Below are 25,682 nucleotides of genomic sequence, written 5' to 3' on the forward strand. Positions count from 1 at the left end.
CAGCCTATCAGCAGCCAGTCACCCCTGTGATGTCCCAGTCGGCAGCTATATTCTGGATCGTCACTTCATCCTTTCACTGCAGAGAGATAGGATTGACGTCCTGTGTGTGTGTTACACAGAAAAGCTTTTTCCAGCAGCATTTCACCTCCTAGTCACATCAGTGTTCTGGTAGACAGAGAGCAGTGCGTTATTGCACAGAAAATATTTTTTACATTAACATGCCCATGCCAACACAACTTGAAGATCCGCTAAACTTCTGGGCAGCCAAACTTGATTTGTTGCCGCAACTAGCAAAGTTTGCCCTGGAAAAGCTGTCCTGCCCAGCCAGTAGTGTGCCATCAGAGCGGTTGTTTAGTCACCCCAAGGAGAACTCATCTGTCCACAAAAAACGTGGACAGACTGACCTTTGTGAAGATGAATCAGGCATGGATCAGCCAGGGTTTCCACCCACCAATGCCTGATGCATCAGAGTAGATTGACCATGGTGCCACACCAACAAATATGGATAGTGCCAAACAGATTTAAGGTGCAGCTCCCCAGTTACAAACATTCCCCCGCATCAGAACTTTTTTCACCCACCTTCATCACTGGGTACTGTTATTACCACCCACCGTACCACTCCATCACCGGGTCACTTTCAGGACTCCTGATGCTGCTGCTGCCACCTCCAGGCTTTGCCATTCAGCCGCTATATGGTCTCTACATGCTTCACTGACTCTAGGCTGTGCCATTTAATCACTATATGGTCTCCTCATGCTTCAGCCAACTACAGGCTGTGCCATTCAGACACTATATGGTCTCTTCATGCTTCAGCCACCTCCTGGCTGTGCCATTCAGACACTATATGGTCTCCTCATACTGCCACAAACTCCAGGCTATGCCATTCAGCCATTATTTGGTCTCCTCATGCTTCAGCTAACTCCAGGCTGTGCCATTCAGCCACTATATGGTCTCCTCATGCTTCAGCCAACTCCAGGCTGTGCCATTCAAACACTATATGGTCTCCTCATGCTTCAAACAACTCCAAGCTGTGCCATTCAGCCACTACATGGTCTCCTCAGGCTTCAGCCAACTCCAGGCTGTGCCATTAAGCCACTATATGTCTGCTCATGCTTCAGCCACCTCCAGGCTGTGCCATTCAGACACTATATGGTCTCCTCATGCTTCACCACCTCCAGGCTGTGCCATTCACCCACTATATGTTCTACTCATGTTGCCACCAACTCCAGGCTGTGCCATTCAGTCACTATATGGTCTCTTCATGCTTCAGCCATCTCCAGGCTGTGCCATTCAGCCACCATATGGTCTCCTCATGCTTCAGCCAACTCATGGCTGTGCCAGACACAATATGGTCTCCTCATGCTTCACCACCTCCAGGCTGTGCCATTCAGCCACTATATGGTCTCCTTGTGCTTCAGCCACCTCCAGTCTGTGCCATTCAGACACTATATGGTCTCCTCATGCTGCCACAATCTCCAGGTGATCATTCAGCCACTATATGGTCTCCTCATACTGATGCCACTTCCAAGCTCTGTCATTGTGCCGCCATGTGGCATGTGACTCCTTGTTAGATTTGGTCCTTTGTAACCACACGCCGAGGCCCGAGACATTAAAACTTGGGAGTTTAATCTTAAATTTCAAAATCTTCAATTTCAATTTTAAAATTCATCTTTTAATCTTGGGGATTGTGAATCCCTATTGTCTACTCATGCTGCTGCCAGCTCCAGGCTGTGCCATTCTGCCACTATATGGTTTACTGATGCTGCTGGGCCTTGGACATTACCTAAAAATATTTTTTTGTAGCACTATCTTCCATAAATCTTCAATTTCAATTTTAAAATTCATCTTTTAATCTTAGGGATTGTCAAGCCCTATTGTCTACTTATGCTGCCGCCACCCCCAGGCTCTGTCATTGTGCCACCATATGGTCTCCTTATGCTGTTAAATTAAACTTTTAAAATTTTACTATATCTAAAATCTTCAATTTCAAGAATATCTTTAATCTTTTCTATTGTGAGGCCCTATGGTCTTGTCAGGCTGTTGCCACCTCCAGACTGGGTCATTCTGCCACTATATGGTCTCCTCGTGCTGCCGCCAATTCCAGGCTCTTTCATTGTGCCGCCATGTGACTCCTTGTTAGATTGGGTATTGTGGTCATACAGTATTAGTTCAAAGTTTAAAGACAAAGTTCAAAGTTTAAAGACATTAAACTTGGGGATCTAATAAAAATCTTAAATTTAAAACATTAATGTAATCTTTTCAAGACTGAGGCCCTATGGTCGTTGTCACGATTCGGCTTACAGGTAGTGGATCCTCTGTGTCAGCGAGGGATTGGCATGGACCGTGCTGGTGGACCAGTTCTAAGAGGCTACTGGTGTTCACCAGAGCCCGCCGCAAAGCGGGATGGTCTTGCTGCGGCAGTAGCAACCAGGTCGTATCCACTAGCAACGGCTCAACCTCGCTGACTGCTGAGAAGGCGTGGGACAGAAGGACTAGGCAGAGGCAAGGTCAGACGTAGCAGAAGGTCGGGGCAGGCGGCAAGGTTCGTAGTCAAGATGGATAGCAGGAGTTCAGGTAACACAGGCTTTGGACAACACTAAACGCTTTCACTGGCACAAGGCAACAAGATCCGGCAAGGGAGTGCAGGGGAAGTGATCAGATATAGCCAGGGAGCAGGTGGAAGCCAATTAAGCTAATTGGGCCAGGCACCAATCATTGGTGCACTGGCCCTTTAAGTCTCAGAGAGCTGGCGCGCGCGCCCTAGAGAGCGGAGCCGCGCGCGCCAGCACATGACAGGAGGGGCCCGGGACGGGTAAGTGACTTGGGATGCGATTCGCGAGCGGGCGCGTCCCGCTGTGCGAATCGCATCCCCGACGGCCATGTCAGTGCAGCGCTCCAGGTCAGCGGGACTGACCGGGGCGCTGCAGGGAGAGAGACGCCGTGAGCGCTCCGGGGAGGAGCGGGGACCCGGAGCGCTAGGCGTAACAGTCGTCTACATCATATTATCTGTGGAATTATCACAAGTATCCAATGGAAAAGCTTGGAGTGATAATAATGAACCATAACTGATTAAATGAAACATTCACACTTTTGTAGCCAGGAGGGCGCTGAGAGGCAGGGGCTGGAACAGGTGGTATCTTGCACCAGAATGGGTACTCAAAAATATAAATAAATTCAAATTAAATTAAATTAAAATTACATAAAAAATCTCTTTATTCTCTTAAATTTTGACACCATATGGTCTCCCTGCTGCCACATCGACGCTCTGCAGCAGTGATTCTAATATCAATGCCTGTAATCTGCATGTCATACTGAATAACAGTATTATTTTACTCCACGGAGCTGATGTCTGCTCCCCTCCCTTCCCTCCAACCTGCTTTGACTGTATAGCACTTCGTATTTACGAATAAACCCGGATTTTAAAACCTGCATGCTGTGTCTTGTGGTGAGTGCAACGATACTTTTTCTATTACCTGTATACTACATATAGCTTTTTACTTCATTAGCACCTCTACTGTTACAACTCACCTGGTCCCCGCAGCGCAGGCTTCGTACATTGTTCTAATTATTTCGAAGGCTTTCTGGTGCCGGTTGGCTTGTTTCTATACCGACACAACACACTCCCTATGCATATTAGGACGAGGCAAAGTGCTCTACACCCCTATTGAGGCTCTCTGTAGGCCAGAAATAGTCATTTTTAATAGCGATTCTGCACAAATAAATTTGGTCGAATTGAATTTTTCAAAACTATTTCTCTAATTAATCATAGTAGAGAAAGAACTGGAAAACTTAATCAATCTACATGTCTAAACCCTAATAATAACCAAAATACGGATGAAACTACCCACCAATCTGATTCAAACAAGCATCCTCAAATTTTATTACAACATACACCAGTTACAATAAAACAATCAGGAATATTTTAAAATCACATTGGAAAATTCTTTTACAGGACCCTTTATTAAAGGACATCATTCCATCCACACCGAATATTACTTTTAGGAAAACTCAATCCCTCAAAAATATATTGGCTCCAAGCAAACTAAAATCATGCTCTCAAAAATCTTACACCTTTCTAACTACAGACATTACTTGCTCATATAGATGCAATACAACTCAATGCAAATGCTGTCTAAATATCCCCAACAAACGTACACTTTACGTCTAACTGGCATCTCATATGGCATTAAAAGTCTGATGAATTGTGGCACATAATACGAAATGTATTTAATTCAAATGTTCCTGTACTTTGCAATATATAGGAAGAACAATTCAGCCCCTAAGAAACCGTATTAACAAACATCGTTCAAATGTATCTAAAGGATTCCAGTTCCATAGCATCTCCCGTCATGGAGCAGCATGCCATGATTGTGATTTCAAACAATTCTCCATTACTCCTATAGAACACATTCCTAAACATACACACCAACGTTTTGCTACTCTTTGCAGGAGAGAGAACTTTTGGATATACACCTTAAAAACGCTGGTCCCTCAAGGACCTAATCGGTATATAGAGAATGTTATCTAACAATACCATATTGCAATATATTCCTTTTTTCCCGTTCATTCCTTTTTTCCATCTCTACTGATACCATCCAATAACAGCCTGATGCTTTGTCCTATACTAAGTACTATATGCATATTAATATCCATCTATTATACAGTATCACGATAGGCAACAGCATTTAATCATGTTCTCTATTTACACTCAAGATACCCACTTTACAGACATCTGCCCTATTCTAACAATGGCCTGTTCTTCTGCTCTTTTACCTCCATTCCTACCATCCAATAAACGGCCTGCTGCACTGCCTGTATAAAACACTACGGTATGCACATCCATTTATACATTGTGCAGCAACGCGATATGTAACCTCATTCATTCAGTATCTACATTACATCTACGATACCCACCTCTTTTGTCGGATATTCTACTGACGAATCCCTCCACTATAACATTCATGTCTCCTCTTGATACGATCAACACCTTCCTTTGAACTACAGACCATCTGTTTTATGAATGAGGTTTACTACGCTCTCATTCACGCCTCGCTTTGAATTCACTCCAAGCCTCTCACTGAGAATAGGTTTTACACTCGTAACTTTATGAATGTTCATCATATACTGCACGAACATTTCATGCATGCTCTTTTACCTTATTTAAGTCTAAAAACTACTTATATATGCAGTTTGCTGTTCTATTATGTGTTTTTATATGTGTTTTATTTCTAACAACTACTGGTTGACGAATTGCATCTTGCATAATAACCACGCCTCCTTGTTTTTGGCACCATAGAATTGGGAATTTAAACTCCATTTTACACTTGCTGTATAGATACCTTTTAATTATGCAAACAAAACGTGTCTTTTATGGTACCTTTTATTGTTTTTACACATAGTGTCAATAAATTGTGATATTTTTATATCTGCTTCCATCTGGATTCAATTACAGTAGCGCCAAGTACAGTCCTTTTTTTCTATATTACTACTGCATCTCCATATGGTTTCCAATTGGGGATACCGTCCTGTGAACTGTCAGCTGCATAACCTAGAATCATTATGACACACCGTATGCTGGGGTTATGTGCCTGAACAAAAGCTTCAAACCAGGTGAGAGGCCACCCAACTTTCCCATTTTTACTACTAACTGCATCTGGGATACAGGATTACATGAGGCACTTGCCTCTTTTTTTTTCTTTTTTTGAATAGTAGTGCATGCGATTTTCCACAGGGGAAAGGATGTCCAGCCAAAGAACGAGCATGTCCATTCTTTGGGCGGAATTCCATGGGACTGCATTGCCGTCTATAGAGACAAGGCACTGTGCCTCCTCATGGTCCTATCGCTGATGGTTTTGGCTGCACCTGCTGAATGTCCACAGTGTGGTCGAGCCCCAGGGATATCTCTGATGCGTGGACTGGATAGGCCATAAATAGTTGCTGACACCCAGTACCCCTGTCGATCAGTGGTTTGGTGCCTGCCTGCACTACACAGAGTACAATGCCAAAAGCAGTTGGCTCCATAGTCCATGTAGTGGCGACACAGTGTTACTGCAGCCTCAACTCCTACTGAAGTGAATAGGAGCTAAGTCTACAGCAATGAGTACAGAGCCAACTAATGTACTTTTGGCCCTGTAATCTGTGTAGTATGGAGCCGGGAGCAGTTTGGAAGGCTATCAATAGTATATTCCTGCAAAAGAACTTTAAAAAGTTCTCAGCTAATCTAATGTTTGTAAAAAGTAAATTATGCTCTTATGATATTTTGTTGGTTTAGTCTTTTTTCATAGATGATCTTGGAGATGAATGGGAAATCTGTAGGATTTGACATGTGAACAGAATTCTTTATAAATGACTATATGCACTCCATAGAAGAGATGTCACAAGATCAGTCACTCAGTATTTGTCATCTTATACACTAGGTCTGCATGTAGCTGATGGGCAATATGTGTCTCACTTTCCTACAGTGGGGATCAAACGTTTGGGCACCCCAGGTAAAAATTTGTATTAATGTGCATAAAGAAGCCAAGGAAAGATGGAAAAATCTCCAAAATACATCACATTACAGATTAGACATTCTTATAATATGTCAACAAAAGTTAGATTTTATTTCCATCATTTACACTTTCAAAATAACAGAACACAAAAAAATGGCGCCTGCAAAAGTTTGGGCACCCTGCATAATTTATAGCATGCACTGCCCCCTTTGCAAAGCTGAGACCTGCCAGTTTCATGGATTGTTCTCAATCATCATCTGGCAAGACCAGGTGATGTCAATATCAAAGGTTTTAAATGCCCAGACTAATCTGACCTTGCCCCAACAATCAGCACCATGGGTTCTTCCAAGCAGTTGTCTAGAAATCTGAAACTGAAAATAGTTGACACTCACAAAGCTGGAGAAGGCTATAAGAAGATAGAAAAATGTTTTCAGATGTCAATATCCTCTGTTCGGAATGTAATTAAGAAATGGCAGTCATCAGGAACAGTGGAAGTTAAATCTGGAAGACCAAGAAAAATATCAGACAGAACAGCTCGCAGGATTGTGAGAAAAACAATTCAAAACCCACGTTTGACTGCACAATCCCTCCAGAAAGATCTGGAAGACACTGGAGTTGTGGTACACTATTTCACTATAAAGAGATACTTGTACAAATATGGTCTTCATGGAAGAGTCATTAGAAGAAAACCTCTTCTACATCCTAACCACAAAAATCAGCGTTTGATGCATTTTGGAAACAAGTTCTGTGGACCGATGAGGTTAAAATTGAACTTTTTGGCCGGAATAAGCAAAGGTATGTTTGGAGAAGAAGGGGAACAGAATTTAATGAAAAGAACCTCTGTCCAACTGTTAAGCATGGGGGTGGATCAATCATGCTTTGGGGTTGTATTGCAGCCAGTGACACAGGGAATATCTCACGAGTAGAAGGAAAAATAGATTCAATAAAATTTCAGGAAATTTTGGATGCTAACTTGATGCCATCTGTGAAAAAGCTGAAGTTAAAGAGAGTATGGCTTCTACAAATGGATATTGATCCTAGACACACCTCGAAATCCACAGGGGATTACATCAAGAGGCGTAAACTGCAGGTTTTGCCATGGCCTTCACAATCTCCTGACCTCAACATAATTGAAAATCTATGGATAGACCTTAAAAGAGCAGTGCGTGACAGACAGCCCAGAAATCTCAAAGAACTGGAAGACTTTTGTAAGGAAGAATGGGCAAAGATACCTCAAACAAGAATTGAAAGACTCTTGGCTGGCTACAAAAAGTGTTTACAAGCTGTGATACTTGCCAAAGGGGGCAGTACAAGATTTTAACTCTGCACGGTGCCCAAACTTTTGCAGACGCCATTTTTTTGTTTTCTGTTATTTTGAAAGTGTAAATGATGGAAATAAAATCTAACTTTTGTTGACATATTTTCAGAATGTCTAATCTGTAATTTGATGCCTTTTGAAGTTTTTTCCATCATTCCTTGGCTTCGTTATGCACATTAATACAAATTTTTCCTGGGGTGCCAAAACTTTTGATCCCCACTGTAGCTATAACACAATCTCAATGATCTAGTATAAATATAGACCACCAAGGATCACACTATAGGAGTTTGCCTTTATGTTCTTGTAAGAAGTTATTTTAATAATAGGTTTTGTAATAAGGTGCACAATTGAAAGACAATATATCTGAAAAAAATTTGTTCTGAGATGTGACTAGATATTATATGACATCTCTCCTTAAAGGGGAAACCGTCATTATTAGTTTCATGCTGCCCAAACTACAGGCAGTATTAGGGAATTTGCTCCCTTATTGCAACTGCCTATACTCTGCCTATACTCTGCAATTCACAAAAGTTGTATTTTAAAAACCTGCCAGGAATGGGGTCCCGGCAGGCATCTCCAACCCCTGCTGGATGCAGAAAATTCCAACAAAAACTGCAATGGCCTTTTTCCAAAAATGCTGTTTGTGAAACCCACTTTGGCCTCGTTCACACACAATGGCCCTCATTTACTATTGCAAACCTAACATGCTTTGTCGGGTTGTGCGCCAGAAATTGTGTTTGCACCATAACGGAGAAAAACCCGACTAAGGCTGGGTTCACACTAAGTTTTCTCCCATACGGGAGCGCATATGGCAGGGGGGAGCTAAAAGCTCGCGCTCCCGTATGTGACCGTATGCGCTCCCGTATGTCATTCATTTCAATGAGCCGGCCGGAGTGAAACGTTCGGTCCGGTTGGCTCATTTTTGCGCCGTATGCGCTTTTACAACCGGACCTAAAACTGTGGTCAACCACGGTTTTAGGTCCGGTTGTGAAAGCGCATACGGCGCAAAAATGAGCCGACCGGACCGAACGTTTCACTCCGGCCGGCTCATTGAAATGAATGACATACGGGAGCGCATACGGTCACATACGGGAGCGCAAGCTTTTAGCTCCCCCCTGCCGTATGCGCTCCCGTATGGGACAAAACGTAGTGTGAACCCACCCTAACTTTCCATTTTACTGAGAAAACCAGAAAAAGGGGATTGGCCGTCTGGAAAAGATGGCATGGCCTCTCTCTCATCTCTCTCTCTCTCTCATTTCACTTCTCTCTCCTCTCTTATCTTTCTCTCCTCTCTTCTCTCTCCTCTCTCTCCGCTCTCTCTCCTCTCTCTCTCTCTCTCTCTCTCTCTCTCTCTCTCTCTCTCCTCTCTTCTCTCCTACCTCTCTCCTCTCCTCTCTCCTCTCCTCTCTCTCTCCAGAAAATGTAAGCAGTTGGCAAGGTTTGTACCTGCTTTCCTGCCATCCACTTTTTGGGCCAGGCTTGAAACAAGTAGGTATTATGTAGGGTTGTCCCCTTGAAATCATCAGTTAACTTAATTGTAAAACAAAATGTTTTTATGCATTTACTAGATTTTTTTTCTCCACATAGTATTAAACATTTTTGTATAAAAAAGAGGTTTTCTGCAGATAAATAAAAGTAGAAACATTTTTTTGGGAATAGTAATAAGAAACCAACTTCAGCCTTGTCAGCACACGAGTCTGCTCTGAGTAAGATAAACTGCCTTTTGTGAACGCGCTGGAGGATTTTTCCTGTCCAGGCATCCGTAGCAGGGCAGGGTGATGTCACCAGCCACATTCGCTGAGTGTCAAACTAGCTGATTCAAACAAGGAACTGTGCTGCCGGCTGGCCGGGGCACACTTCATACTGCTGGGTAGATCACCGGCTGTCATTACCCCTGAAGTGTAAGAAGCCTTTATTTTTCCACAGGAGCTGGAGATTAGGAATTATCGTTCAGCAGATCTGTGTACGGTGACAGCTGTCCTGCTCTGTACAGTGTGATCACTGCTGTGTAAGGTGACAGCTCTGTACAGTGTGATCTCTGCTGTGTACTGTGACAGCTCTGTGCAGTGTGATCACTGCTGTGTACTGTGACAGCTCTGTGCAGTGTGATCACTGCTGTGTACTGTGACAGCTCTGTGCATTGTGGTCACTGCTGTGTACTGTGACAGCTCTGTACAGTGTGATCACTGCTGTGTACTGTGACAGCTCTGTGCAGTGTGATCACTGCTGTGTACTGTGACAGCTCTGTACAGTGTGATCACTGCTGTGTACTGTGACAGCTCTGTACAGTGTGATCACTGCTGTGTACTGTGACAGCTCTGTACAGTGTGATCACTGCTGTGTACTGTGACAGCTCTGTACAGTGTGATCACTGCTGTGTACTGTGACAGCTCTGTGCATTGTGGTCACTGCTGTGTACTGTGACAGCTCTGTACAGTGTGATCACTGCTGTGTACTGTGACAGCTCTGTGCAGTGTGATCACTGCTGTGTACTGTGACAGCTCTGTACAGTGTGATCACTGCTGTGTACTGTGACAGCTCTGTACAGTGTGATCACTGCTGTGTACTGTGACAGCTCTGTACAGTGTGATCACTGCTGTGTACTGTGACAGCTCTGTACAGTGTGATCACTGCTGTGTACTGTGACAGCTCTGTACAGTGTGATCACTGCTGTGTACTGTGACAGCTGTCCTGCTCTGAACAGTGTGATCACTGCTGTGTAAGGTGACAGCTCTGTACAGTGTGATCACTGCTGTGTACTGTGACAGCTCTGTACAGTGTGGTCACTGCTGTGTACTGTGACAGCTCTGTGCAGTGTGGTCACTGCTGTGTACTGTGACAGCTCTGTGCAGTGTGGTCACTGCTGTGTACTGTGACAGCTCTGTACAGTGTGATCACTGCTGTGTACTGTGACAGCTCTGTACAGTGTGATCACTGCTGTGTACTGTGACGGCTCTGTACAGTGTGATCACTGCTGTGTACTGTGACAGCTCTGTACAGTGTGATCACTGCTGTGTACTGTGACAGCTCTGTGCAGTGTGGTCACTGCTGTGTACTGTGACAGCTCTGTACAGTGTGATCACTGCTGTGTACTGTGACAGCTCTGTACAGTGTGGTCACTGCTGTGTACTGTGACAGCTCTGTGCAGTGTGGTCACTGCTGTGTACTGTGACAGCTCTGTACAGTGTGGTCACTGCTGTGCACTGTGACAGCTCTGTGCAGTGTGATCACTGCTGTGTAAGGTGACAGCTCTGTACAGTGTGATCACTGCTGTGTACTGTGACAGCTCTGTGCAGTGTGGTCACTGCTGTGTACTGTGACAGCTCTGTGCAGTGTGATCACTGCTGTGTAAGGTGACAGCTCTGTACAGTGTGATGACTGCTGTGTACTGTGACAGCTCTGTACAGTGTGATCACTGCTGTGTACTGTGACAGCTCTGTACAGTGTGATCACTGCTGTGTACTGTGACGGCTCTGTACAGTGTGATCACTGCTGTGTACAGTGTGATCTCTGCTGTGTACTGTGACTGCTCTGTACAGTGTGATCACTGCTGTGTACTGTGACAGCTCTGTACAGTGTGATCACTGCTGTGTACTGTGACAGCTCTGTACAGTGTGATCACTGCTGTGTACTGTGACGGCTCTGTACAGTGTGATCACTGCTGTGTACTGTGACAGCTCTGTACAGTGTGATCACTGCTGTGTACTGTGACAGCTCTGTACAGTGTGATCACTGCTGTGTACTGTGACAGCTCTGTATAGTGTGATCACTGCTGTGTACTGTGACAGCTCTGTACAGTGATGACTGCTGTGTACTGTGACAGCTCTGTACAGTGTGGTCACTGCTGTGCACTGTGACAGCTCTGTGCAGTGTGATTACTGCTGTGTAAGGTGACAGCTCTGTACAGTGTGATCACTGCTGTGTACTGTGACAGCTCTGTGCAGTGTGGTCACTGCTGTGTACTGTGACAGCTCTGTGCAGTGTGATCACTGCTGTGTAAGGTGACAGCTCTGTACAGTGTGATGACTGCTGTGTACTGTGACAGCTCTGTACAGTGTGATCACTGCTGTGTACTGTGACAGCTCTGTACAGTGTGATCACTGCTGTGTACTGTGACGGCTCTGTACAGTGTGATCACTGCTGTGTACAGTGTGATCTCTGCTGTGTACTGTGACAGCTCTGTACAGTGTGATCACTGCTGTGTACTGTGACAGCTCTGTACAGTGTGATCACTGCTGTGTACTGTGACAGCTCTGTACAGTGTGATCACTGCTGTGTACTGTGACGGCTCTGTACAGTGTGATCACTGCTGTGTACTGTGACAGCTCTGTACAGTGTGATCACTGCTGTGTACTGTGACAGCTCTGTACAGTGTGGTCACTGCTGTGTACTGTGACAGCTCTGTATAGTGTGATCACTGCTGTGTACTGTGACAGCTCTGTACAGTGTGATGACTGCTGTGTACTGTGACAGCTCTGTACAGTGTGATCACTGCTGTGTACTGTGACAGCTCTGTACAGTGTGATCACTGCTGTGTACTGTGACAGCTCTGTGCAGTGTGATGACTGCTGTGTACTGTGACAGCTGTGTACAGTGTGATCACTGCTGTGTACTGTGACAGCTCTGTACAGTGTGATCACTGCTGTGTACTGTGACAGCTCTGTGCAGTGTGATGACTGCTGTGTACTGTGACAGCTGTGTACAGTGTGATCACTGCTGTGTACTGTGACAGCTCTGTACAGTGTGATCACTGCTGTGTACTGTGACAGCTCTGTGCAGTGTGATGACTGCTGTGTACTGTGACAGCTCTGTACAGTGTGATCACTGCTGTGTACTGTGACAGCTCTGTGCAGTGTGATGACTGCTGTGTACTGTGACAGCTGTGTACAGTGTAATCACTGCTGTGTACTGTGACAGCTGTGTACAGTGTGATCACTGCTGTGTACTGTGACAGCTGTGTACAGTGTACTGCTGTGTACTGTGACAGCTCTGTACAGTGTGATCACTGCTGTGTACTGTGACAGCTCTGTACAGTGTGATCACTGCTGTGTACTGTGACGGCTCTGTACAGTGTGATCACTGCTGTGTACTGTGACAGCTCTGTACAGTGTGATCACTGCTGTGTACTGTGACGGCTCTGTACAGTGTGATCACTGCTGTGTACTGTGACAGCTGTGTACAGTGTACTGCTGTGTACTGTGACAGCTCTGTACAGTGTGATCACTGCTGTGTACTGTGACAGCTGTGTACAGTGTGATCACTGCTGTGTACTGTGACAGCTGTGTACAGTGTACTGCTGTGTACTGTGACAGCTCTGTACAGTGTGATCACTGCTGTGTACTGTGACAGCTCTGTACAGTGTGATCACTGCTGTGTACTGTGACGGCTCTGTACAGTGTGATCACTGCTGTGTACTGTGACAGCTCTGTACAGTGTGATCACTGCTGTGTACTGTGACGGCTCTGTACAGTGTGATCACTGCTGTGTACTGTGACAGCTGTGTACAGTGTACTGCTGTGTACTGTGACAGCTCTGTACAGTGTGATCACTGCTGTGTACTGTGACAGCTGTGTACAGTGTGATCACTGCTGTGTACTGTGACAGCTCTGTACAGTGTGATCACTGCTGTGTACTGTGACGGCTCTGTACAGTGTGATCACTGCTGTGTACTGTGACAGCTGTGTACAGTGTACTGCTGTGTACTGTGACAGCTCTGTACAGTGTGATCACTGCTGTGTACTGTGACAGCTGTGTACAGTGTGATCACTGCTGTGTACTGTGACAGCTGTGTACAGTGTACTGCTGTGTACTGTGACAGCTCTGTACAGTGTGGTCACTGCTGTGTACTGTGAAAGCTCTGTATAGTGTGATCACTGCTGTGTACTGTGACAGCTGTCCAGCTCTGTACTTTGTGTTTATTACTCATTACAATAGCCAGAGGCTGACAACACCCCAAGCTACAGTTGATCACTGCAATAAACCAGACATGTGCCAAAGAAACACATAAATCTGTGTTATTACCATTAGGTTATTAGTACCTTTTGTTGAACAGTATCTTTGTAAGGCAGAGCTTTTTATACAGCATATGGGGGTTTAGTGGTATAGCTCAGTGGTTTTCAAACTTTGGCCCTCCAGCTATTGCCATTGCACGGCCAGACAGAGTTAAGACTCCTCCTCCTGGGAACTTGCACCAAGCAGATTATTTGCATAGCCAGAAGAACAGGGATTGTGGCGGAATGGAGCGGGGTCCAGTAAGTATTATTGTCATCATGAGTGTCACTCACACTACAAGCCTGTACAACAGGTTAGTGCAGGTGACACTGATGACAAGGAGAGAGTGACATAACAATATGCAGCAAAGTACATCCTCTCACTGTAAGCATATTAGTAAATAATCTCCCGCTTGTAACATTTCTTCCCATCAGATCAGCCATGATATAGCAGCTTTTGTTTACTGAAGTGACTTTGCCTACTAACCATGTCACCATGGATGCTGCCTGGCAGTAATATACAGGTTTCAGACAAGTTGGCGTTATCAGTCATCACTGGCGACAATGTTAGTTTAGTCAACTAATCTTTTTTTTTTGTAATAGTTTAAGTCAACAACACCTTTTCAGTGACTAAAACTAAATCAAAATGTATGTAAAATGTACTCCAATTGGTGCTGCCATTCGGTAGATACAAGTAGTATTAGAGTCTTTAGCTAATAGGTTAATGCCATCCTTTGCTCAATGGTGACGAGGGAGACGAGCTGTCACACATAGCTTTCCTGCCTCCATCCCCTCTGCTCCCATATGCCGCCCACAGAGCACTCACATGGGTAAAGGGTACCCCGTGAATATTAATGAGCTTGGTGGGCATATGAGAGGGAACAGAGACAAGGAAGCTCTGTATCCCAACTCCTGCCTCCATTGCGCAAAGGAAGGCATTAGTATCGGATCCTAATACTTCTTCTATCTCCTGAATGGTGGCACCATTTGAAGTAAGTTATGTCTTAATCTGGGTCCCGTATAAAAAGTATAATAAAGCAATTTATTAATATAAGGTCTTAGTTAGCCATGGTATTATCCATAGTGCACAGATCTCTCAATTCAGTTTCTCTCTTCCTTGCAGCTGTGACACCAAGTCACAGGCTATTAAAGCAGTCTACTCTGTCCCCACATCCCCCATTCCTTCTGTCTGCTAATGAGAAGACCATGAATGTGAAGGGGAGAAGCTCATATTACTGCTCATTAGATTTTTAAGGAAGCAGGAAGCCTGTTCTGACTGAAGCTACTGTGACTGGAAAGGCTTCCTGTTGCATCAAAATATAATGAGCAGTAATATGAGCTCCCACTCTTTACATCAGGGGTCTCAAACTCCCGGCCTGTGGAATGAAAGTTTGTGGCCTGCGCCAGGTATGTAGTGAAGAAAACTGTGTCTTGAAGCAGTTCTGTGTCCTGAGCAGAGCAGAGACTGCACACGCCCCCCATCAACCAATCACAGTGTCTCAGCACTCAGCACAGTGGCTCAGCACTTTGCTCAGCTATTTGGGACACAGAACGCTTCAAGACACCGTTTTCACTACTCCAGAGAGGAGAAGCGCAGTGCAGGACAGGTAAGGTTGTCTGTGTGTGTGTGTGTCTGTCTGTCTGTCTGTCTGCGTGTGTGCATGTGTGTGTGTCTGTCTGTCTATGTGTGTGTGTCTGTCTGTCTATGTGTGCGTGCATGTGTGTGTGTGTCTGTCTGTCTATCTATGTGTGTGTGTCTGTCTGTCTATGTGTGTGTGTGTGCATGTGTGGGAGTCTGTCTGCTTGTGTCTATGTGTGTGTGCATGTGTATGTGTCTGTCTGTGTGTGTGCATGTGTGGGTGTCTGTGGGTGTCTCTCTGCGTGTGTGTGTCTATGTGTGTGTGTGCATGTTTGTGTGTATGTGTCTGTCTATGTGTGTGTGCATGTGTGTCTGTCTGCGTGTGTGTGTGCATGTGTGTCTGTCTATGTGTGTGTGCATGTGTGGGTGTCTGTCTGTGTGAGTCGGGGGGAGGGGGTAATTGAAAATGCTACCGAATGTGAGGAACCTGCTACTACCTAATGTGGGGAACCTGCTTCTACCTACCTATTTCTACCTAATGTGGGGAACCTGCTTCTACCTAATGTGGGGAACCTGCTTCTACCTAATGTGGGGAACCTGCTTCTACCTAATGTGGGGAACCTGCTACTACCTAATGTGGGGAATCTGCTACTACCTAATGTGGGGAATCTGCTTCTACCTAATGTGGGGAAACTGCTACTACCTAATGTGGGGAACCTGCTGCCTACCTAATGTGGGGAACTTGCTGCCCACCTAATGTGGGGAACCTGCTGCCTACCTAATGTGGGGAACCTGCTGCCTACCTAATGTGGGGAACCTGCTGCCTACCTAATGTGGGGAACCTGCTGCCTACCTAATGTGGGGAACCTGCTGCCTACCTAATGTGGGGAACCTGCTGCCTACCTAATGTGGGGAACCGGCTTCTACCTAATGTGGGGAACCTGCTACTTCCTAATGTGGGGAACCTGCTACTTCCTAATGTGGGGAACTTGCTACCTCCTAATGTGGGGAACCTGCTACTTCCTAATGTGGGGAACCTGCTGCCTACCAAATGTGGGGAACCTGCTGCCTACCTAATGTGGGGAACTTGCTGCCCACCTAATGTGGGGAACCTGCTACCTACCAAATGTGGGGAACCTGCTGCCTACCTAATGTGGGGAACCCCCAGAAGTAGCACCCCCATCATCCGTCAGCTCATGCTATTACCACACGGGGTAGGGGGAATGGGGGGGGGGAGGTTGCTGGTGGATGATGGGGGTGCTACTGCTGGTGGAGGGTGTTGCTGGTGGATGATGAGGGGCGTATGATGAGGACTTTATATGTAATGGGCGCATGTGGCCCAGCCTCACCCAGCTTCTACCTCCAGTGGCACCCGGATAATTTGAGTTTGAGACCCCTGCTTTACATGAATGGTCTGGTCCTCAGCAAACTGAGGAAAGGGGAAGCAGGGATGGGAGCTCTCCGAATTTCCATTCAGCTACAAGCCAGACAGCTCAGCTGATAATGAAAGATCTATGCAGTATGACTTATAACATTATATTAGCACGTTAACAACCATTGACCAGCCTAAAATGATGCCCTGAAAGCCAAATGGCGCTCCTCTTCTTCTGGGTCCTACCACGCAGGCAAGGAATCAAATATGGCCTATGTGGGGGTATTTCCAATCACGGGCCGAGCATCTTAATACAATATAGGGTGCATTTCTTTCAATATCAGAAGTGATGTACAAAAACTGTGTCCCACTTGTGAAAAAAAGCAAATTTTGAATTTTGAACACTGACATTGTAATAATTTCCTGCCAAAAAACTATGGTGTTAAAGTACTCACTATACCCCCTAGCGAATACTTTGAGGGGTCTAGTTTTTAAAATGTTCTACCACCTTCAAATTTCTGCAAACCTTACATAGCACATAAAAAAGATGTACTTTTAAAATTTTCTAAATTTTCTAAATTTCAAGTAATATTGTTAGGGATTATGCAGGAATAGAAAAACAGAGCTAATTTCTTTCAAAAACCCCTCCCTGTCTGTCTCCAGGTTGGGTGTGGTCCCGCAGCTCAGTTCCATTGATGTGAATGGAGCCAAGTTGTAATACCACACATAACCTGGGGACAGACGTGGAGCTGTTTTTGAATAAAATTTGCTCTGTTTTTCTATTCCTGGATAACCCATTTAAAAAGAGCAAACTGATTATATACTCCTGAAGTAAACAGCTATAAAACTGTTATTACTTATAGTATTAAAGGGGTTGTCCAGCGAAAGATACAATCTGTGTATGGTACCAAAAAGTATAATAAAGCAACTTACTAACCCCTTAAGGACCAAGACAACTAGGTCTGTACACCCCTTAAAGACCAGGCCTGTTTTTTCAAATCGGGGATGTCTGACTTTATCAGAGAATAACTCTGGTAACGTTTTGCCAATCACGATAATTCTGACATAGTTTTTTTGTCATAAGTTGTCCCTCACGTACATAGTAAAAGTAAGCCGATATCATTTGTAGTTTTCTTTTACATTGAAAAAAATCATGAAATAAAAAAAAACAAGATTTTATTGCTATTTTAACACTAATAGGTTGCATGTATTTATACCTACTGACCAAATAGTTTATGAATCTTATACTTTCAGATGTCTACTTTATTTTGAAAGCATTTCTTTTTTTTTTAAGTTAACATTTTAAATGAATTAGAAGCCTTTAAGCATTTCTCTAAAATGTGCATAACACTTTGTAAATAAACCCATAAGATTTTATGTGACTAAGTATTCTGTTTATTTAGTCAACTAAATTCTTATGTTCGTTGACTAAAACTAAAGCAATTTACGGTAGATGAATAAAATGAAATGTTGTGTTACTCAAGACTAAGGCCTGGATTTATTAATCCGTTGAAGACAAAAGCAGGAGTGGTTTCATTTCTTAACAAGCTCTGGTAAAGTAAAAGCTGAGCTGTGATTGGTTGCTGTGGGCAAATCACTCCAGTTATTGTCCCCAACTGATTGATAAATCAAGGCCTAGGACTAATACTAAAGCAACATTTGATGTCAAAATTAACACCGATGGTGAGAGGTGACCCTTGTTGGCACATATGTGGTTCTCTGTGGCAAGTCGCCTAGAAGTCCTCTGTACCATTGTTGGCACATATTTGGTACTCTATGGCAAGTCGCCTTAAAGGCCCCTGAACTGTGTACCAGCAACAAAAGAGCACAGAATAACTATGTCCCTTTTATGTGTATGTGATGCTGGCGTTCTATAGAAAACACATTCTTTAATAAACAAGTGGTTTTCACTAAAGAAAGTGCAGCTTTGGCTGTTCAAGTTACAGCATTCACTGATAACATTTATAGGGTGTAAGGTTTCCACTTCGGGGATAGCTCTGGGATCGTCCTGGACACTGCCACGGGACACGTTTCCTCTCAATAACTCGGCAGACAGCAGTTCATAATGCAAGTCTGGCACCTCACCAGCTTTATTCATACAGGTTGCAGGGAAAAACAAACACAACACAGGAACAAAATAAAATCCTAGACCGTCTGGTCACTGACTACACATATCAGCATGCCCTGACTACTAACTGGGGAGCTACCCTCAGCCAGTAAAACATGTGCCTCCTGCAACCTGTTACTCACAGTTCACACCAGTTCAGGGCCCGTGTCTCCACCTTACAGTCAGCTTACTGTTTCCTAGGGAGAGCCCAGATCACACTGAATCTCTTCCTTATGAAGACCTCCCCTCTCTGCTGACTCGTTACTTAGGCCCCAGGTGAAGGTTTCTCCAGAGTGAGCTAAGGAAATGCACCTTTTCCTTGCCACTTTATCACAAGGGGTATTCCAGCTTTATACATCTTATCCCCTATACAAAGGACCCCCGCAATCTCAGTGCAGCCCCTGACATTCGGTGCTGGGCGCTGCTTCCGAGGCCAAGACATGACATCATATCGTGCCCCATCATGTCTGTCATGCCCCCTCCCATAGACATGAATGGAGGGGGTGTGATGTCACAAGGGGGCGTGGCTGTGATGTCATGTCTCGGCCTCCGAAGCAGCGCCCGGTGTAGTGAAGGCACAGAATGCCGGGGGCTGCACCGAGATCGCGTTGGTTCCAGTGACGGGACCCCTGCGATCATACATCTTATCCCCTGTCCTTTGGATAGGGGATAAGATGTATAAAGCCGGTATACCCCTTTATCTCAGGGACTCTGAACTCCACAACAGGGGGCGCTACAATTGTTGCGCTCCGGTCATCATGCAATGTTCTTTTGTTGTCAAATGATCGAGTAGATGGGAAAGCTGTAGTGAAGCCTGATGGTTCTCCCCAATAAGCATCAGAAAATTACTGGAAACATGAGCCATATCACTGCAGGAAGATGTGTCTAGGGCTCTACTCTCTAAAGCCCAGGTATAGCATTTTTCATGTAGTTAGTCCACTTCTGGGGGACATTACAGCAACAAGAGTTGTCACCCAGCTTTCTCAGGTTTCTTAACATTATAGTTGACTATTAGGAAAGCGACAGTGCTGAATGACTAGTCATATTAGCTGTCAAGATCAAATTAGAAGACAATAACAAAAATCTGCCCTTTCATAGTTTTTTTTTAGAGCTGCACTGGCTAGATCTGAGCTATTGTCTTTGCATTTGCACACTGCTCCTGAGTCCATCCTCCTTTTGGAGGTGGTAGGGCCTTTGGCTTTTGTAGTTGCCATGGTGAGGGCAGCACACATAGACAGGACATTTACTCTCTTGGGTCTCATACAACTGCATCGTGGGCATTTTTATTTTCAGGTAAAAATTGTATATACGTTTACACAACCTTTTATGATTTGTTAGTCAATCTTTGAAGGAATTTTTCTTAAAGCAACATAAGGGGGGGACCTAGTTTGGATGTTGGTGGCCCCTTTGGGGATGTACCGTATATACTTGAGTATAAGCCGACCCGAGTATAAGCCGAGACCCCTAATTTCAACCCAAAATCCCAGGAAAAGTTATTGACTCGAGTATAAGCCTAGGGTGGGAAATACATCATCCCCTTGTAATCATCCCACACACCCCCCTTTCATCATCCCCTTGTAATCATCCCACACCCCCCCTTCATCATCCCCTTGTCATCATCCCCACCCCCCTTCATCATCCCACACCCCCCTTCACCATCCTCTTGTCATCATCCCACACCCCCCCTTCATCATCCTCTTGTCATCATCCGCCCTCAGTGGTCTTCAACCTGCGGACCTCCAGAGGTTTCAAAACTACAACTCCCAGCAAGCCCGGGCAGCCATCGGCTGTCCGGGCTTGCTGGGAGTTGTAGTTTTGAAACCTCCGGAGGTCCGCAGGTTGAAGACCACTGCGGCCTTCGACATCATCCAGCCCCCTCTCACCCCCCTTTAGTTCTGTACAGTACTCACCTCCGCTCGGCGCTGGTCCGGTGCTGCAGGACTGTCCGGAGAGGAGGTCGTCTGGTGGGATAGTGGTTCCGGGCTGCTATCTTCACCGGGGGCGCCTCTTCTCCGCGCTGCGGGCCCGGAATAGAGGCGTTGCCTTGATAATGACGCAGAAGTACGTTGGCAATGAACGTACCTCTGCGTCGTTGTCAAGGCAACGTGACTATTCTGGGGCAGGGCCCGAATCGCTTAGAAGAGGCCTCCCCGGTGAAGATAGCAGCCCGGAACCACTATCCCACGGGACCACCTCCTCTCCGGACAGCCCTGCAGCACCGGACCAGCGCTGAGCGGAGGTGAGTACTGTACAGAACTAAAGGGGGGGTGAGAGGGGGCTGGATGATGTCGAAGGCCGCAGTGGTCTTCAACCTGCGGACCTCCGGAGGTTTCAAAACTACAACTCCCAGCAAGCCCGGACAGCCGATGGCTGCCCGGGCTTGCTGTGAGTTGTAGTTTTGAAACCTCTGGAGGTCCGCAGGTTGAAGACCACTGCGGGTGGAGAGTTCACTCGAGTATAAGCCGAGGGGGGTGTTTTCAGCACGAAAAATCGCGCTGAAAAACTCGGCTTATACTCGAGTATATACTGTACTTTTGGTTGTGTCTGGATAGGTAGATAGATATGAGATAGATAGATAGATAGATATGAGATAGATTGATAGATATGAAATAGAGATATATATATATATATATATATATATATATATATATATATATAAAAACCTGTTTTATATTCGTACTAGCTGAGTACCCGGCGTTGTCCTTCCTCATCCTTGTTGGGGAGGTAAATAAAAAAAGGAGGAAGCTTTTGACTTCATATCCCATCCCCATATATTGTTGTCATATCCCGTCCCCATATCCCGTCCTCATATCTCAACCTCATATCACGACCTCATATCCCGTCCTCATATCCTGACCTCATATCTCGACCTCCTATCCCATCCTCATATACCGACCTCCTATCCTGTCCTCATATCCCGACCTCATATCTTGACCTCATATATCGACCTCATTCCCGTCCTCATATCTCAACCTCATATCTTGACCTCCTATAACGTCCTCATATCCCGACCTCCTATCCCGTCCTCATATCCCGTCCCCATATCCTGTTCTCATATCTCAACCTCCTATCTCAACCTCATATCCTGACCTCCTATCCCGTCCTCCTCTCTGTGTGAGATGGGGTGTGGCTTGCAAGCCGGATTGACACATTCACCAGGAGAGGCAGAGCGGAGCTTGTGGAGTAAGGTACTGGAAGTCCCATATACTCGCATGGGACTAGAAACAAAAACCCATCTTTTATGTAAGGGTGTAGGTAGGGTTAATTTAACCATCATATCTTTTTATTTGACATATAAATAATATGTGTACCAGGTATTATTGAAATATCTCCAGCCGTACGGAAGTTATGCCGGAACATACATTTCCCATTGATTTGCATGGGACTTTAAAAAAAAACCCAGACCCTTACAAATGGGTGTAGTTAAGGGTTAAATTAACTATCCTATATTTTAAGTGGACATATAAGTAACATGTGACCAAGTATTATCGAAATATCTCCAGCCGTTTGGAAGTTATGCAGTAACATACATTTCCCATAGACTTGTATGGGACTTTAACCCCTTAACGACCAAGGACGTATATTTACGTCCTTGGCCGGCTCCCGCGATATAACGCAGGGTCACGCGGCAACCCCGCGTCATATCGGGTCGGTCCCGGCATGTATCTGATGCCAGGACCCGGGGCTAATTGCCAGGATCGCGGTGCAGCGCACTATTAACCCTTTAGACGTGGCGTTTAAAGTTGAACGCTGTGTCTAAACCGAAAGTGAAAGCTGCCCGGCTGCTCAGCGGGGCTGATCGGGACCACCGCAGTGAAAATGCGGTGTCCCGATCAGCTGGGACACGAGCGGAGGTCCTCTTACCTGCCTCCGGCGTGTCCCCTCGGCGATTGATTGCTCCAAGCCTGAGATGCAGGCTTGAGCAATCGACCACCGATAACACTGATCAATGCAAAGCTATGGCTTTGCAGTGAACAGGGTATAAGATCAGTGTGTGCAGTGTTATAGGTCCCTATAGGAGCTATAACACTGCAAAAAAAAAAAGTGTAAAAAAAAAGTTTAAATCACCTTAATAAAAGTTCAAATTAATAAAAGTTCAAATCACCCCCCTTTTCCCATAAAAAAACACCATGTAAATAAAAATAAATATAAACATATGTGGTATCTCCGCGTGCGTAAATGTCCGAACTATAAAAATATATAATTAATTAAACCGCGCAGTCAATGGCGCACGCGCAAAAAAAATTCCAAAGTCCAGAATAATGTATTATTGGTCGCTTTTTATCGATCAAAAAGTCCGATCAATACAAAAATGGTACCGCTAAAAACTTCAGATCACAGTGCAAAAAATGAGCCCTCATACCGCCCCATATGTGGAAAAATATAAAAGTTATAGGGGTCAGAAGATGACAATTTTAAACGTATAAATTTTTCTGCATGTAGTTATGATTTTTTACAGAAGTACGACAAAATCAAACCTATATAAATAGGGTATATTTTTAATCGTATGGACCTACAGAATAAAGATAAGGTGTCATTTTTACCGAAAAATGTACTGCGTAGAAACAGAAACCCCCAAAAGTTACAAAATTGCATTTTTTCTTCAATTTTGTCGCACAATGTTTTTTTTTCTGTTTCGCTGTAGATTTTTGGGTAAAATGACTGATGTCACTACAAAGTAGAATTGGTGGTGCAAAAAATAAGTCATCATATGGATTTTTAGGTGCAAAATTGATTTTTAAAAGGTGAGGAGGAAAAAACGAAAATGCAAAATCGGAAAAAACGTGGTCCTTAAGGTGTTTAACAAAAACCCCGACCCTGGCAAATAGGGGTGAGTAAGGGTTAAATCACCTACCCTATGTTTGTCATTGACACATAAGTAACATGTGTGCCAAGTTTCATGTTAATATCTTCAGCCGTTTGGATGTGATGCTGGAACATACACACACACACACACACGTTAGGATTTGGCTAGCTGGAAGTGGATCCTCTGTGTCAGCGAGGGATTGGCGTGGACCGTGTCTGCCTAGGCAGAGGCAAGGTCAGACGTAGCAGAAGGTCGGGGCAGGCGGCAAGGTTCGTAGTCAATGAGGATAGCAGAAAATCTGGAACACAGGCTTTGGACAACACTAACGCTTTCTCTGGCACAAGGCAACAAGATCCGGCAAGGAAGGAAAGGGGAAGTGAGGTTATATGGACAGGGAGCAGGTGGAAGCTAATCAGACTGATTGGGCCAGGCACCAATCACTGGTGCACTGGCCCTTCAAATCTTAGAGAGCTGGCGCGCGCGCCAGAACATGACAGCCGGGGACCGGGACGGGTAAGTGGCTTGGGATGCGATTCGCGAGCGGGCGCGTCCCACTATGCGAATCGCATCCCCATCGTGAATGTCAGTGCAGCGCTCCCGGTCAGTGGGTCTGACCGGGGCGCTGCAGAGAGGAGAACGCCGCAAGCGCTCCGGGGAGGAGCAGGGACCCGGAGTGCTCGGCGTAACAACACACATATTGAGATATATAGATATATATATATATATATATATATATATATATATATATATTGTTGTCTATATCTATCTGAGGAAAAGAAGATGGTCAGACATGCTCAATTCAGCTGCTGAATAGTCTCCACATTAAGTAAGGGGGATTGTGGAAAAGTACATTGCAACAGTGGGGTTACAGTTCAGAGAGGAAGTGATCAGATCCATGGGGGAGAAGAACAGATGTAGGTTGTTTTCCCTAAAAAAAAATAAAAAATAAAAACTGCACATTTGTTCTCCTTTATATGTGTGTGGGACACTTCAGATTGTACTAGCTTTACTTTGTGGGAAAATCCTTTTAGACTATGTTCAGACCTTTTTATGCTTCGGTGATTTTGGTTAAAAATTCTGACCAAAATACTATAGGTGAACATAGCCTTAAAGGGGTACTCTGCTGCTCAGTGTTTGGAACAAACTGTTCTGAACGCTGTAGTCGGGAGCTCGTCATGTCATAGCCCCGCCCCCTCATTATATCATGCCCCGTCCCCTCAATGCAAGTCTATGGAAGGCCGTCACGCCCCCTGCCATAGACTTGCATTGAAGGGGCTTGACGTCATGAGGGTCGGGGCTATGACGTCACGAGCTCCTGCACGAACAGTGTGTTCCAAACCCTGAGCAGTGGAGTACCCCTTTAAGTCAACCTAAAATGTTTTAAAGATAATGGAACTTCCAAAAATGACATATTTTAATCATTATTTTGTATAAACATACAGGGGAGAATGTATCAAAACCTGTGTAGGGGAAGAGTGGTACAGTTGCCCAAAGCACCTTCTTTTTTTTTTTTTTTTTTTTTTTTTAAAAGGCCTCTAAAAAATTAAAGCAGCAATCTGATAGGTTAACTGTACCACTCTTCCCCTACACAGGTTATTATCAATTACCCCCACAGTGAGTGGAATGCAATCTGTATGGCCACTGCTATAAGTTTAACATGAATAGATAGCTACAACATTTTACAAGAAAACTAAATGCTTATCTTGTCATTCACATTTACTTACATAATATAAAATAATATCTAAGTTAGTTTTAGTTCAGATTTAGGGCTCATTTACACTACAGAAATTCTGGACTCCAGACACTGAAAACATGAATGTGCTAATTCTTTTGGTGGAATGCACTTGAAAATGCATTGAAGTCTATGGTAACAGCGCATTTCCGAGTAGTCTTAGCGCTGGCACCCTCTCCAGACAGAATCTCTGCCCAAAGGTTCCATATTGTGAATGAGCTCTAATAGTGTACAGTGGGGATCAAACGTTTGGGCACCCCAGGTAAAAATTTGTATTAATGTGCAT

The 25,682-nt window shown here is 44.8% G+C and overlaps 1 protein-coding gene and 1 long non-coding RNA gene across 9 annotated transcripts in view; one reads left to right on the forward strand and one right to left on the reverse strand.

Annotated features, from left to right (window-relative positions):
• Positions 1-9,543, reverse strand: part of LOC130282198 (uncharacterized) — a 104,337-nt gene extending 94,794 nt beyond the window's left edge. Inside the window, exon 1 of the long non-coding RNA XR_008846274.1 lies at positions 9,484-9,543. This is a non-coding gene — a long non-coding RNA (uncharacterized LOC130282198). The remainder of the gene's footprint in view (positions 1-9,483) is intronic.
• The window catches only part of PCGF5 (polycomb group ring finger 5), a 148,490-nt gene that overhangs the window by 72,507 nt on the left and 50,301 nt on the right, over positions 1-25,682 (forward strand). For 2 of the 8 annotated variants that reach the window (XM_056530210.1, XM_056530211.1), the window contains exons 1-2: positions 9,623-9,710; positions 13,945-14,060. The exons of 3 other annotated variants lie outside the window; for them this stretch is intronic. The gene's annotated coding sequence lies outside the window, so the exon portion shown is untranslated. Of the gene's footprint in view, positions 1-9,603; positions 9,711-13,944; positions 14,061-14,234; positions 14,366-25,682 lie in introns of those variants that run through there. 3 more of the 8 variants (XM_056530208.1, XM_056530207.1, XM_056530209.1) reach the window with 3 other exon arrangements.

This window comes from Hyla sarda, chromosome 7 (assembly GCF_029499605.1).
Source record: "Hyla sarda isolate aHylSar1 chromosome 7, aHylSar1.hap1, whole genome shotgun sequence".
Classification (NCBI taxonomy): domain Eukaryota; kingdom Metazoa; phylum Chordata; class Amphibia; order Anura; family Hylidae; genus Hyla; species Hyla sarda.